The 12,695-nt window shown below is 43.8% G+C and overlaps 1 pseudogene; it reads left to right on the forward strand.

Annotated features, from left to right (window-relative positions):
- The first annotated feature begins 500 nt into the window (after positions 1-500).
- Positions 501-2,028, forward strand: LOC138823600 (type 2 lactosamine alpha-2,3-sialyltransferase pseudogene; annotated as a pseudogene).
- Positions 2,029-12,695: the final 10,667 nt, after the last annotated feature.

Consider the following 12,695-nt stretch of genomic DNA (forward strand, 5'->3'; position numbering starts at 1 on the left):
AAAAACAAACAAAATAATCTCACAGACTTCCCTGCCCTGGTTGGCTTCTAACAGTGATCCTCAGATCTCAGCCTCCTGAGTAGCTAGGATTACAGGCGTGAGCCACCCAGTGTTGTTGTTGTTGTTGTTGTTGTTGTTCTTGTTCCTCCTCCTCCTCCTCCTCCTCCTCCTCCTCCTCCTCCTCCTCCTCCTCCTCCTCCTCCTCCTCCTCCTTCTCTTTCCCCTTCCTCCTTCTTCCTCTTCCTCTTCTTCTTCTTCTCCTTTTTCTTCTCTTTCTGCTTCCTCCTCCTCCTCCTCTTCTTCCTCCTCCCCCCTCCTTTTCTTCCTCCTCCTCCTCCCCCCTCCTCCTCTCTTTCCATTTGAATTTAATTTTGTCACCTGCAACTACCCACCTATGCTGAGACAAGGTCATACAGGAAGAGGGCTCCCCATCACGTCTGACACAGAGGAAACACCCAATAATCGGACATTGTCTTCATCACACCCATCACCAGGATTCCCCGTGGGCGTCTTCTTGGCTGCGGACTAGAGCTATGCAGGTAAATCAAGTAACATCCTAGTCCTCAAGCTCACCTGAACACCTCGTCGTTCCCTGCGGTTGGTGGGCCGGCCCCCACCACCCCCACCCCGCGCTTCTGCTTCTCCGCCAGGCCCTGCGAGGGGGGAGACGGGCCTGGAGACCCCATGCCTCCCGCGCCACTGCAAGAGAGAAAGCAGTGGACCAGAGCCAGGGCCGAGGGAGGCAGGAGAGCTGCGGGACCCTCTGCGGGAGGCCTTGGAGCCAGGCTCCACTCTGGCCTCTGGGCCTGGGGGGCAAACTGTCACCGAAGCCGCCTCGAAGCCGCCTCACAACCGCTTGGTCCTGCGTCTCTCGTCAGGGGATTCAGCCAGTCAACAGCTAGCCTCTCTCCTGAGCCATCCTGCCCTGGAGCTGCTACCAAGCTTCAGAAGAGAGAGGCTCTGGGGGAAAGGGATGCCCGGCCAGCTATGATGCGGCTCCAGGTGGCCCTATTCCTGAGCATTATCTTCCTCTATTACCATTTTATCCTCTTCTGTATAATCTGGGGTACCCACTATTATTGGGTGTCCATCAAGGAAATCAAACACAGACCATCTTTCCAGACTTGTTCATCAAAGCCAGCATTTTCATCCCTCCTGACGTTTCCACAGGCATATCCCTTTCTGTGTAAAGACGATTTTAAACACACTGTTTCCACCTTTGAAGAGGATCAGTTTGATTTGCCCTATGGGGTAAGAACAGCAAAGGCCTATTTTGGCTACCTTCTTTCCAAACTTAAGAATTGTGAGCTCTTTGATGAGTCGAACAACGTGACTTGTAAAAAGTGTGTGGTGGTGGGTAATGGAGGAGTTTTGAAGAATAAGAAGTTAAGAGAAACTATCGACTCGTATGATGTTGTCATAAGAATGAATAATGGTCCTGTTTTAGGACATGAAGAGGAAGTTGGGACACGCACAACCTTCCGACTTTTTTATCCAGAATCTGTTTTTACAGATAGCAGTCATAATGATCCTAACACAATAGCCATTTTTGTTGCTTTTAAGAAAAATGATTTGGACTGGATGCTGAAATTGCTGGTCAATGGTCGTATATTCCTCAAGAATTTTTGGAAGAAACCAGCCTTAAAGTTGATCTATAAACCACATCAAATCAGAATATTAGATCCTTTCCTTATCAGGACAACAGCTTATGACCTGCTTCATTTTCAAAAAACGCTTCCCAGATTTAAGAAACACAAACACCCAACAATGGGAATAATTGCCATTGTATTGGCATTTCACATCTGTCATGAAGTTCACATAGCTGGTTTTAAATACAACTTTTCTGACCTCATGAGCCCTTTGCACTACTATGGGAATGCCACTATGTCTTCAATGAAGAAGAACACACATCACAATGTGGCTGCAGAACAAGTCTTTTTGAACTACATAACAAAAAAAAAGTTTGTCATTAACTTGACTGAAGATTGACCATAGAGACCCAAAAGATGATAACAGCATTAATTTTTACTTTTGTATGGTAATTTTTAAGTGTGTGTGTTTGTGTGTGTGTGTGTGTATACACATGTACTGGTACTGGGGCTTTAACTCAGGGCCTTGATATTGTCCTTTAGCTTTTTTACTCACTGCTGGTACTCTACCACTTGAGCCACACTCTCACTTCTGGCTTTTGGTTGATTAATTGGAGATGAGTATCATGGACTTTCCTGACCAGGCTGATTTTGAAGCACCTTGATTGTCAGATCTAAAGTCTCCTAAGTAACTAGTATTACAGGCATAAGCCATCTGTGCTGGCCTTTACTTTAATATATATTTAATTCAGCAAGTAATTCTGTATATTGTATATCATAACCACCAGCTTAATCTCCGTGGGGAGTTAGTACTGGGGCTTGAATTCAGGGCACCTGGCACTCTATAAGCTAAGCTCCACCTCCACTTTCAGCTTCTTTCTGGTTAACTGGAAATAAGAGTCTTTCAGATTTGTCTGTCTGGGGTTGTTTCCTTTCTCAGTCCTTAGGTCTTGACCTCCTAAATAGCTAGTATTATAGGTGTAAACCACCAGCACCTGGCTCTGCAGGTAAAGACCAAGAAACCTTTAGATAAAAGAATAGGGAAACAAAGTTTGGGTTGTGTTGCGTTTTTAAAATAAGTTAGTTCTTTGAAATGCCTTTACACACATCTTTTTTACTTCATGTTAGACTTTTGAGGATGTGATGATCTAGAGGGGGATTTAATTTATCACAGGTTTGATTATTATGTCTTTTTTTTTTTTTTTTTTGGTCCGGTCGTGGGGCCTGAACTCTGGGCCTGGGCGCTGTCCCTCAGCTCTTCAGCTCAAGGCTAGCGCTTGAGCCACAGCGCCACTTGAGCCACAGCGCCACTTCCAGTTTTTTCCTTTTTTGCTTATGTGGTGTTGAGGAATTGAACCCAGGGCCTCATGCATGCAAGGCAAGCACTCTACCACTGAGCCACCTTCCCAGCCCCTATTATGTCATTTTTGAGAGGTATATTTGTCTACTGTTGTACCTGGCAGGTGACAAATTGGCATGTGATTGTACCTGGATTTAGCGAAATGGAACCACTCGGCTGTGGAATCTAAGTTCATACTGGCCTTAATTAAGCTTCTTCCTCCTACAATTAATTAAAGCATGGTTATAATGAGTAATTTAAAAAACAAAAAGCAGCTCCCAGTTTATGAAGGGATGAGTCCCCATAGGAACCAGCAGAAAAGTCATCAGGTTCAACAGCTATGGGACATTGTTTTAGGGGATTTTGTTTGTGTGGCTTTGTTGTGCCAGTACTGGAGCTTGAACTCAGGGTGGAAGCTCCTGCAGTACCCTTGGTGCAATGTCCTTCTGCAGTCTCATGGTGCTTCTACTGTCCTGCTACCTTCTCCCAATCAACTGTCCCAGGCCAGATTCCATCAGTCCTCCTCCTCCTGTCTGATCTCTCTGCTGACATATGCACTCTGCACAGGTAAGGTCCAGGAACACAATTTAAGGTTAAGAGATAGGAGGGACTAGATATGGGACATTGTTTTTTTGGTGGGGGGAGGGTTGTTTGTATGGCTGTGCTGTGCCAGTACTGGAGATTGAACTCAGGGCTTTTATGCTCTTCCCCTGCTTTTTTACTCAAGGCTAGAACTCTACCACTTGACCCACCCTTTTACTTCTGGCTTTTTGATGATTAGTTAGAGATAAGAATTTTTCAGATTAGTCTGCCCAGGCTGGCTTTGAACCACAATCCTCAGATCTCAGCCTCCTGAGTAGCTAGGATTACAGGCATGAGCCAAATGTGAAATTAAGATGCTGTCTGTCTCTGACCCTCAAGGACTCTGCATAGTCATAAGCAAACATGATTTAGAAAGTTATAGTACTAGGCATTTACCCAGATCTGTTACTGGTAGTTTACTATTTTTCCTGAGGCCATGTAACCAGTTCAAGCAGAGAAAGGGCTTTGTCAAAATGAGCTCCACTTACCAGCCAGGTGACATTTAGCCCATAGTTTATTATCTGAGTTTTTTTTTTTTTTTTTTTGGGTCCAGTCGTGGGGCCTGAACTCTGAGCCTGAGCACTGTCCCTCGGCTCTTCAGCTCAAGGCTAGTGCTCTACCACTTGAGCCACAGCTTATGTGGTGCTGAGGAATCGAACCCAGGGCCCCATGCATGCAAGGCAAGTGCTCTACCACTGAGCCAACTTCCTAGCCCCATCTCTGAGTTCTTATTTCCCCACTTACAAAGTGAGGATAGCTCAATGAAAGAGTGCTTATCTGGCAAATAAATGCAAGGCCCTGAGTTCTGTCCTTAACACCCCACACACACAGTCAACAAAGTAAGAGTGGTAACAGTATCCAATAGCCAATATGGTTATGAAAGCACAACAATAATGTAAGTAGAGCATATGGCACTTAGTAGGTGCTTGGAAATGGACTTTATCATTTTTAAGGGGGTTACAGGTAGAGAAAAAGTCAGCTGATAGTGCTAAGAGTTTCTGGTCTGTCCAGTATGTAGCATTTCTCACTAGCTTTACTGGTTTGGAGTTTCCATAATAAGCTGTATCTGGGAGCTGTTGGTCACGTCTGTCAGGTATGCACCATCCTCTTTCCCCAGAGCACCTCCCTCCCACACATCCAATCAATTGCCAAATCCCGTCCACACACACTGCAACAGACTTTCCCCAAGCCATTCAATCATCCCTCGTCCCACTCCCTGCCTGCTGCACATCCTTCACCCCATAGGCCCTAGGTCTCCTCTGTGGTACCTTCAGGAGCTGGTGGGAGCTTTCCATTGCTGACAATAAATATTTGGTAAGGGCTGATTCATTCTTGTGAATCCTACTCAGATTTCCCTTTTCTGACAAGTATGCCATCCATAATCCCTTACCACTTTCTAAGTATCTTCAACAGGTTTGGGGGAATTAGGCCATGGGGGTGGGGGGTGCCTGTTTTCCCACCTTTTTTTTTTTGGTCATGGGGCATGAACTCAGGGCCTGGACACTGTCCCTGAACTTTTCTGCTCAAGGCTAGCTCTCTACTACTTTCAGCCACACCTCCACTTCTGGTTTTCTGGTGGTTAATTAGAGCTAAAGGTCTCACCAACTTTCCTGCCTGGGCTGGCTTCAGCCAGATCTCAGCCTCCTGAGTAGCTAAGATTATTGGCAGGAGCCACCAGCATCCAGCTAGGGTATACATTTCTTTGCACAAGGAATTTGCTTATCCACTTAGGAAGGGATGACTAGCCAGAGTTTAATGCTCATATGAGCAATCTTCAACCACTGTTGAACTCATAAGATTTGGTGAGCAAGTACCCCAATTTCCTTTCCCTTCTGTGGGACAATTTTGAAATGTGCTCTACGTAGTCCGAGCTCCAGTTCTCTCAGGGGTGCCTCTTTCACTGGGCTTTCTGAGAACAGCCTCTCAAATGAAGCCTAAATCAGCATCTGCAAAGTACCCAAGTCGGTACACTTATCACATGCTCTCACATACCTTTAGTATAGTCAGCCTGAAACCGTATATACCTGGTGCTATTGCCCTTCCTGCCTTTGATCTTCCTGTATCCTTCAACTGGAATGCCTTCCTACCTCATATCTCTCATCTGTTTTTTTGAGAATCGATTTGTGTTCCTTTTGTTTTGTTTTTGTTTTTCCTGATAAGGACAAGAACTGCTTGCTCAACTCTAAACTCCCCAAAGCAGTTTATGCCGTCCTTTGGGATGACTGTTGGCCGCCAGGTCCCTTGCCTAGCAGAGTCTGTTGACAACACTCATCCCCTTCCCATGGTCACAATTTGACCTGATTACTCAGAATTGCTCTAGTTCCAGAACCTTAGACTCTAGTGATCCCTAGGTGACCACAGCTGTCTTTAGCTCTCATGTACTCCATGAGGTCAGCAAGGTCTCTGTATTCTTCCTCCCTCTCTTAGCCCACCCTACACTCGGCCTACACCATCTATTCCATATTGGAGGATCTTCTTCCATAAACCACTAGTCTCTTGGCCCCCTTCTCTCCCTTCAACTGTACAAAGCCCACCCCTTGGTTCGTTCACCCATCTGCCTTGGAGCCAGAGATGTGAAGCAGTTAAAGCTACCAGGGTTGGAATCCTGACTCCACTACTATTCACTATATGACCCTGGGCAAAATGACGCAAGTTGCTAGCCTTCAGGCTCCTGTAAGAGAGGAAAATAATAAGGCATGTTGCTCACGCTGAGGGTTCAATGTTTAAATGCCAATGACAGAGCAACCCCGCAATAACTTATTTTGTTGATATTCTTTTTCATGCTGGTCTACTTCACTTGGCTGTTGGGGAAGAAACAAAGTAACGCACAGAAGATACAACATTATGCCTGGCCCAAGGCATGATTGTTAGTTGTTATAGCTATTACCACATTAATTTCCTCAGGTTATCATGGCAAATTACCACAAATTAGGTGGCTTAAAACAAGAGAAAGAAATTTCCTCACAGTTTAGAAGAAGAGATGTTTGAAATCAAGATATTAGCAGGATTGGTTCTTTCTGAGGCTCTGAGAGAAAAAAAATTCTGGTCCCTGCCTCTATCCTGGTTTCTGGTGGCTGCTAACAGTCTTTGGTGGCCTGGTCTATTGCTGTATAACTCCATAACATAACATAATCAGGCTATACATACACAGCCTGGCTTCTAGTTACTGACTAGAGTCTCCAGTCTCCTGCTGACTTTCTATTATAAAGACCTCTGTCACTCTTAAATTAGAATCATCTCTATTTGAAGTCCTTAATTATATCCATAAGGACTCTTTTTAAAAATAAGCTCATATTTGCAGGTTCCACAGGTTAGGACTTGTGTGTGTCATTTTCAGAGCTACTATTCAACCTACTATAATTTTCTTTTAAATTATTATAAAGGTGATGCACAGAAGGGTTGCAGTTACATAAGTCAGGTAAAGAGTACATTTTTAAAAACAATGTCACCTCTTCCCTTACTCTCTGTTTTTCCCTCCTGTCACCACCCACAAGTTATACACTTCATTTTTAACAGTGTGTCTAGTGAGTACCACTGCTGTATTTGTCCACATTTGTCTCTCCATTTCTGTGTCCCCCCCCTTTGACCCTCCCAAAGACAGACAATACAGAAAATAAAATTAAAACAACAACCACAAAGTAAAAAGCTTTTCATTTTTCTGGAGTTCATTTCGATAAATACTATATGATCAGAGGCACATAGGCATGGCTCCTTTGTGTTTCTCCCCTGAGGATCCTCCTTTGTCCATCTACTACAATTTTTAATTGTGAAGAATTTCAGTGAAGAAATGAGAAGGGAAGCCAGATTGCCGAGAATGAAAAGACAAAGGGGAGGTAAGGAAATATGGATGATTATCAAGAGAATTTGTTTAAGGAGGAATCCAGATGGAAGGAGCTTAGGGAAAGGCAGAAGAGTGCTTTTCGTCATCGTCGTTGTTCCTGTTTTAAAAGATGGTAGACTTGTCGAGTCTTGTGCAAAGAACAGAGAGAAGAAGATGGTAAAGACAAGGAAAAACTTTAAACTCTTAAAGATTTATGGGGAATGGAGGCATTGGTCCCAGAACAGAGTCACCATCAATAAATTAGAGCTGAATGAATGACTCAATAAACCCCAGAATGGGCCAGTCATAGATTAACAGTGGGCCAGGAAACAAGTCAGAATGGAGAGAGGGCTGCAGGAGAGAAATGAGAGCAAAAAGAAAAAGAAAAATCACCAACCCAGCCTCTAGAGGAAGAGCCTGAGACTTATAAGAGCTGAATGAGAGCCAGGTGCCAAGTGCTGGTGGCCCATGCCTGTCATCCTAGTACTCAAAAGGCTGAGATCTGAGGATCACGGTTCAAAGTTAATCCATGAGACTCATCTCCAATTACTCACCAGAAAACGAAGTGGAGCTGTGGCTCAAGAAGCCAAAAATCGTTGAGCTAAAACAGCTAAGGGACAGCGCCTAGGCCTATAGTTAAAGTCCCAGGATCAGCATTAAAAAAAAAATCTAAAAGAAAAGAACTAGATCAAAGCTCACTCATTGGGCCACTGGGCAGCTCCTCTGAAGTACCAAGTGCTGCTGAAGGGCAGGTCGAATTATGAGGCCCCAGAAAGACCTGTGGTCTCTGAAGAATACATAGGTAGTTGTGTTCGTCATAGGCTCCAGATAAGGAGGTTGGGAGCACTGAGGGGTCCTCTGTCTGGCAGCAATGGTACACTTCTGGAGATACCCCCTTCCCCCAAGAAATGAGCACTGTTAATGGCTGTGCCTTGTGTTTCTTTTCCTCTCTCTCCTTCTTGGGTTGCTATGAGGTGAATCTCCTTGCTAGGACAAATCCTAGATTTTCCTAGTAGCCTCTCCACAATGCCTATTGCTCCTCTAGCCCTTTCTCTCCAAGTAAATTCTTCACTGGGGTAGATGCCCCAACCTCTAATTGGCACCACTAGCCTTACAGGTATCTCTCCTGAACTTCAGATGGACATATCCCAGCCAGCCACCACACCGTGCATCTGATGTTCAACAGTACTAAAGAGCCAACAGATCCCAAAACTAGGTTTACTTGTTTCCTCCCAGATTTGCTCCTTCTCCTCAGTTTCCTCGAGACGGCACCAACAGCCAGAAAACTGTCTCTCCCTCTTCCCTACTGACTAAGAACTATCTGTCCCTTTAGAATCATAAATACCTATAACCTTGCTTCTTCTAATTTTACATCCCAGGTCTTAAGATAGCTTACTTAGATCCTACAACAGGTATCCATTACTTTGTTGTCTGCTGGCCTCCCCATTAGAGCCTGTAAACTTTGACACCATGGTGTGTGTGTGTGTGTGTGTGTGTGTGTGTGTGTGTGTGTGTGTGTGTGTGTGTGTGTGTGTGTGTGTGTGTATACATAAGTACATGCTGGTACTATGACTTGAACTCAGGGCCTGGGAGCTGTCCCTTAGTTTTTTTGTTCAAGGCTAGCATTCCACCACTTGAGCCACACTCCCATTTCCTGATTTATGCTTGTTAACTGGAGATAAGAATCTCAGTCTTTTCTGTCAGAGCTAGTTCTAACCTTGATCCTCAGATCTCAGCCTCTTGATCATCTATGATTACAAATGTGTACCCCAGGCATATTGTTCATGGTCTTCTTAACTTACTAAGATAATTCTCTTGCTTAGCTCCCTAAGGATCTTGGCTCTTTTCCCATCTCTGCCGAGTAAATCAGAACTGGCTGTCAAAGACTTCAATCTGGGGTTGGAGGTGTGGCTCAGTTGGTAGAGTGCCAGCCACTGAGCAAAAGTGTCAAGGTATCAAGTTTGAGTCTAGTCTTTGATGAAAGAAAGAAAGAAAGAAAGAAAGAAAGAAAGAAAGAAAGAAAGAAAGAAAGAAAGAAAGAAAGGAAGGAAGGAAGGAAGGAAGGAAGGAAGGAAGGAAGGAAGGAAGGAAGGAAGGAAGGAAGGAGAGAGGGAGGGAGGGAGGGAGGGAGGGAAAAGCTGTCGCCAGCTCTCTTCTCCAGCCTTATAGCAACCTCACATACCTTCCATCTTGCAGGCACACATACAATTTGCTATCCAAATGTTCCCCATCCTTGTCTAGGTTAGCCTAAAGCCAGCACAGGTATCTATTCCTCAAAGAAGCTTACCTAAGAGCTTGCCACAGGGTTAACCCTTCCATGAGCACCTTTCCCACTTCTCTGCTATTACTTATGCTATATGATGATGGTTGTTTATCTGTCTGTTTACACACTAGGCCATGCAGAGATCGGTCTGGGTCCCTCAGGAAGGATTTCAGGAGCTGACACAGGCCCTGCCCTCAATTAATGTGTGCTGGACTGTGCTGAATTGTGAACATGGATACCAATCTGCCATGGTTTGCAGTTTACTTACTCAACACACCCTTATTATTTCCCCTCTTCTTTATGGCATTGTTGGCTCAAAATACCTTCCTACAAATAAGCTTTTTTTGTTTTTGTTTTTCACCTTTGTGTTATTTACTTGGAGTCTACTTCCCAAACAGGTTTCACTTAGTCAAAGGTTAGACTTAAGTATGTGACTATTATTAGGCATTGCCAAATAGTTCTCTAGGAAGACTGTGTTGATCCCTATCGCATGTTTGATTGCATGGTTCTCTGCAACACTACCAGCACTAGGTTTCACTATTTCTATGCATCTATTCCTTTTTCTATTTCAAGAGACATGCTGGTCTCCTCTTTCAGGGTCTTCTCTGGTCCTACTGAGGTATTTGTCATGGAGAGTAATATATACTACAACAGGGTAGCAGAGGGGACTGTGGAAGCCCAGGTTGGGGAGAGGAGTCCAATTCAGGCTGAACATTCAATTTTGACAAACTTAACTAGATTTAAAACAAACTACATTATTACAAAATTTACAAATCTTGATCAAATTATCTATCCTTGGTAAACAAAAACAAAAATAAACATCACTGAATAAAAAATCAACAGAGATAGTTTACTTTTTCTCCTAAAGGAAAAAAGAAACTTTTGGTTTTTTTCCTTAGAAAAACTACTTAAGTCGCCGGGCGCCGGTGGCTCACGCCTGTAATCCTAGCTACTCAGGAGGCTGAGATCTGAGGATCGCAGTTCAAAGCCAGCCCGGGCAGGAGAGACCGTGAGACTCCTATCTCCAATAAACCACCAGAAAACCGGAAGTGGCGCTGTAGCTCAAGTGGTAGAGCGCTCGCCTTGAGCTGAGGGACAGCGCCCAGGCCCCAGAGTTCAAGCCCCACGACCGACAAAAAAAAAAAAAAAAAAGAAAAACTACTTAAGTCAAGAGAATCCACAATAACAGCTATCCTAGATTAATATGTACAGTGGTTATGTTATACCAAGCTACTTACTACTTGAATTGGATTAAAATGTCAGTGACTCTTTCTTTTTTTAATTTTTTTTCCTATTTTGGTTTCCTCTCTCTCTCTCTCTCTCTCTCTCTCTCTCTCTCTCTCTCTCTCTCTCTCTTTCTCTCTCTCCTTAAAAAATAAGCCTCAAAAAAAACTAATGAGTTGTTAGGGCAACTCATTACTTTCGATGACACAGAAACTACATGACTAACCTGATTCATATTGTGTCAAAAAAGGCACAGCTTAAATTCACTTTGTGTGCATTGTCTTTGCTCTGATGATGCCTAACTCAGATCCACCAAGTTGATATTTTTAGTTGCCTCCTGCCTTCTGTAACTCTCTTAGCCTAAACTGGGTTCTACAGTGTTATCTTTCCACCTCCCAGCTAGTCTGCCTTCATCTCCTACAGTGACATTCCCAAGTCCCAGAGATAGTAAACCACAATAAGCCAAAGGGAAGGGAACAGTTTCCCATCTCACAAAACAGGAAACTGAAGCTCACAGGGGACCCTCAGCTAGAGATAGAACTAGAATTTGCATCCTGGTCTCTATGATTGTCCCTGAGGCCAGTGCTCCCCCTGCTAAGCCCCCCGGAGAAAGGTACAGGGAGAAATGCTACCCCAAGTTCCCCCCAACTTTACCATCCCTGAATGTGCTATAATCTACTTACCCAATTCCCTTTCTTGGAACATTGATGCAATCACCAGTGATTCCTAGTTATAAGTAAGACTGTGCAGAATACTAAACAGAGTTGCTAACTCAAAGCAGATCTTTCTCCCCAAACCCTAGAATGTCAGTAAACAGCAGCCTCAGTTTCCAAAGAGAGAAAGAATAAGCTCAGAGTCTGGACAATCTCTGCAAGGGCACATAGTAGGGCAACTCCAGGGAAACCCAGAGTGTCCAACAACAGAGACTTGACTGTGTAAGAGGGCTTCCTACCCATACCTCCATGCCACACTCATCTCTGAAGGCACATACCAATTCAGCCATATTAGGGGTGAACCTGCATCCCCCCATTCCAATTCATATGTTGAACTCCCAATCTCTTCCTTATATATACTTCAGAATATGATCTTATTTGGGGATGAGGTCATTTTAGGAGTAAGCAAGTTAAAATGAGATCATTAGGGTGAGCCCCGATCCAATGATTAGTGTCCTTATAAAAAAAGGAAAATTTGGACACAGAGAAACATGCATAGAGCAGAGAAGGTGTGCAGATACAAGAAGAAACAAGATGAAGGAAGCCTGAGGCTACCAGAAGGTAGGAGAGAAGCCAGAGCAAAGCCTTCTCCCACAGCTTCAGAAAGAACAACCCTGCCAACTCCTTGATCTCAATGCTGCAGCCTCCAGAGCTGTGAGAACACAAATTTCTGTGGGTTTGTTAAAGTGACCCAGTTTGTGGCACTTGGTTCCGGAAGTCCCGGCAAATGAAAACTGCTACCCACTCCCAAAACAGAAGCTCCTGAAAAACATTTTTGAAGAAATTATTTTTGTGATTTCAAAATTTCTAAATGCTTTTATTGAATTGAGAAAAAGATTACAAAAGATAAGAAAATTCAGAACACATGCCCACTTGGTTCAATATTAGCATGTTGGTGGATTTCTTTACAGTTTGTTTCTGGTTTTGTTTTTGCAGTTGCTAGAATCTTCCTTTCAAGGTTGTTGGGAAGCTTGAATGAAAGCCTAAGTAAAGTTCTTAGCACACAATCTGGCACCTAACTCAGCACTAATATGGCCGAAAATTACACATATTTATATAGACATTGTATAAAATGAGAGTCATGCTGTTTTATAACTTCCTCTTTTCACCTACCAGCTTATCTTGAGTGTTTGCCCATATAATTAATAAATATTCTTCCCCAGCA

Source organism: Dipodomys merriami, unplaced genomic scaffold (genome assembly GCF_024711535.1).
Source record: "Dipodomys merriami isolate MVZ:Mamm:240054 unplaced genomic scaffold, mDipMer1.0.p SCAF_121, whole genome shotgun sequence".
Taxonomy (NCBI): domain Eukaryota; kingdom Metazoa; phylum Chordata; class Mammalia; order Rodentia; family Heteromyidae; genus Dipodomys; species Dipodomys merriami.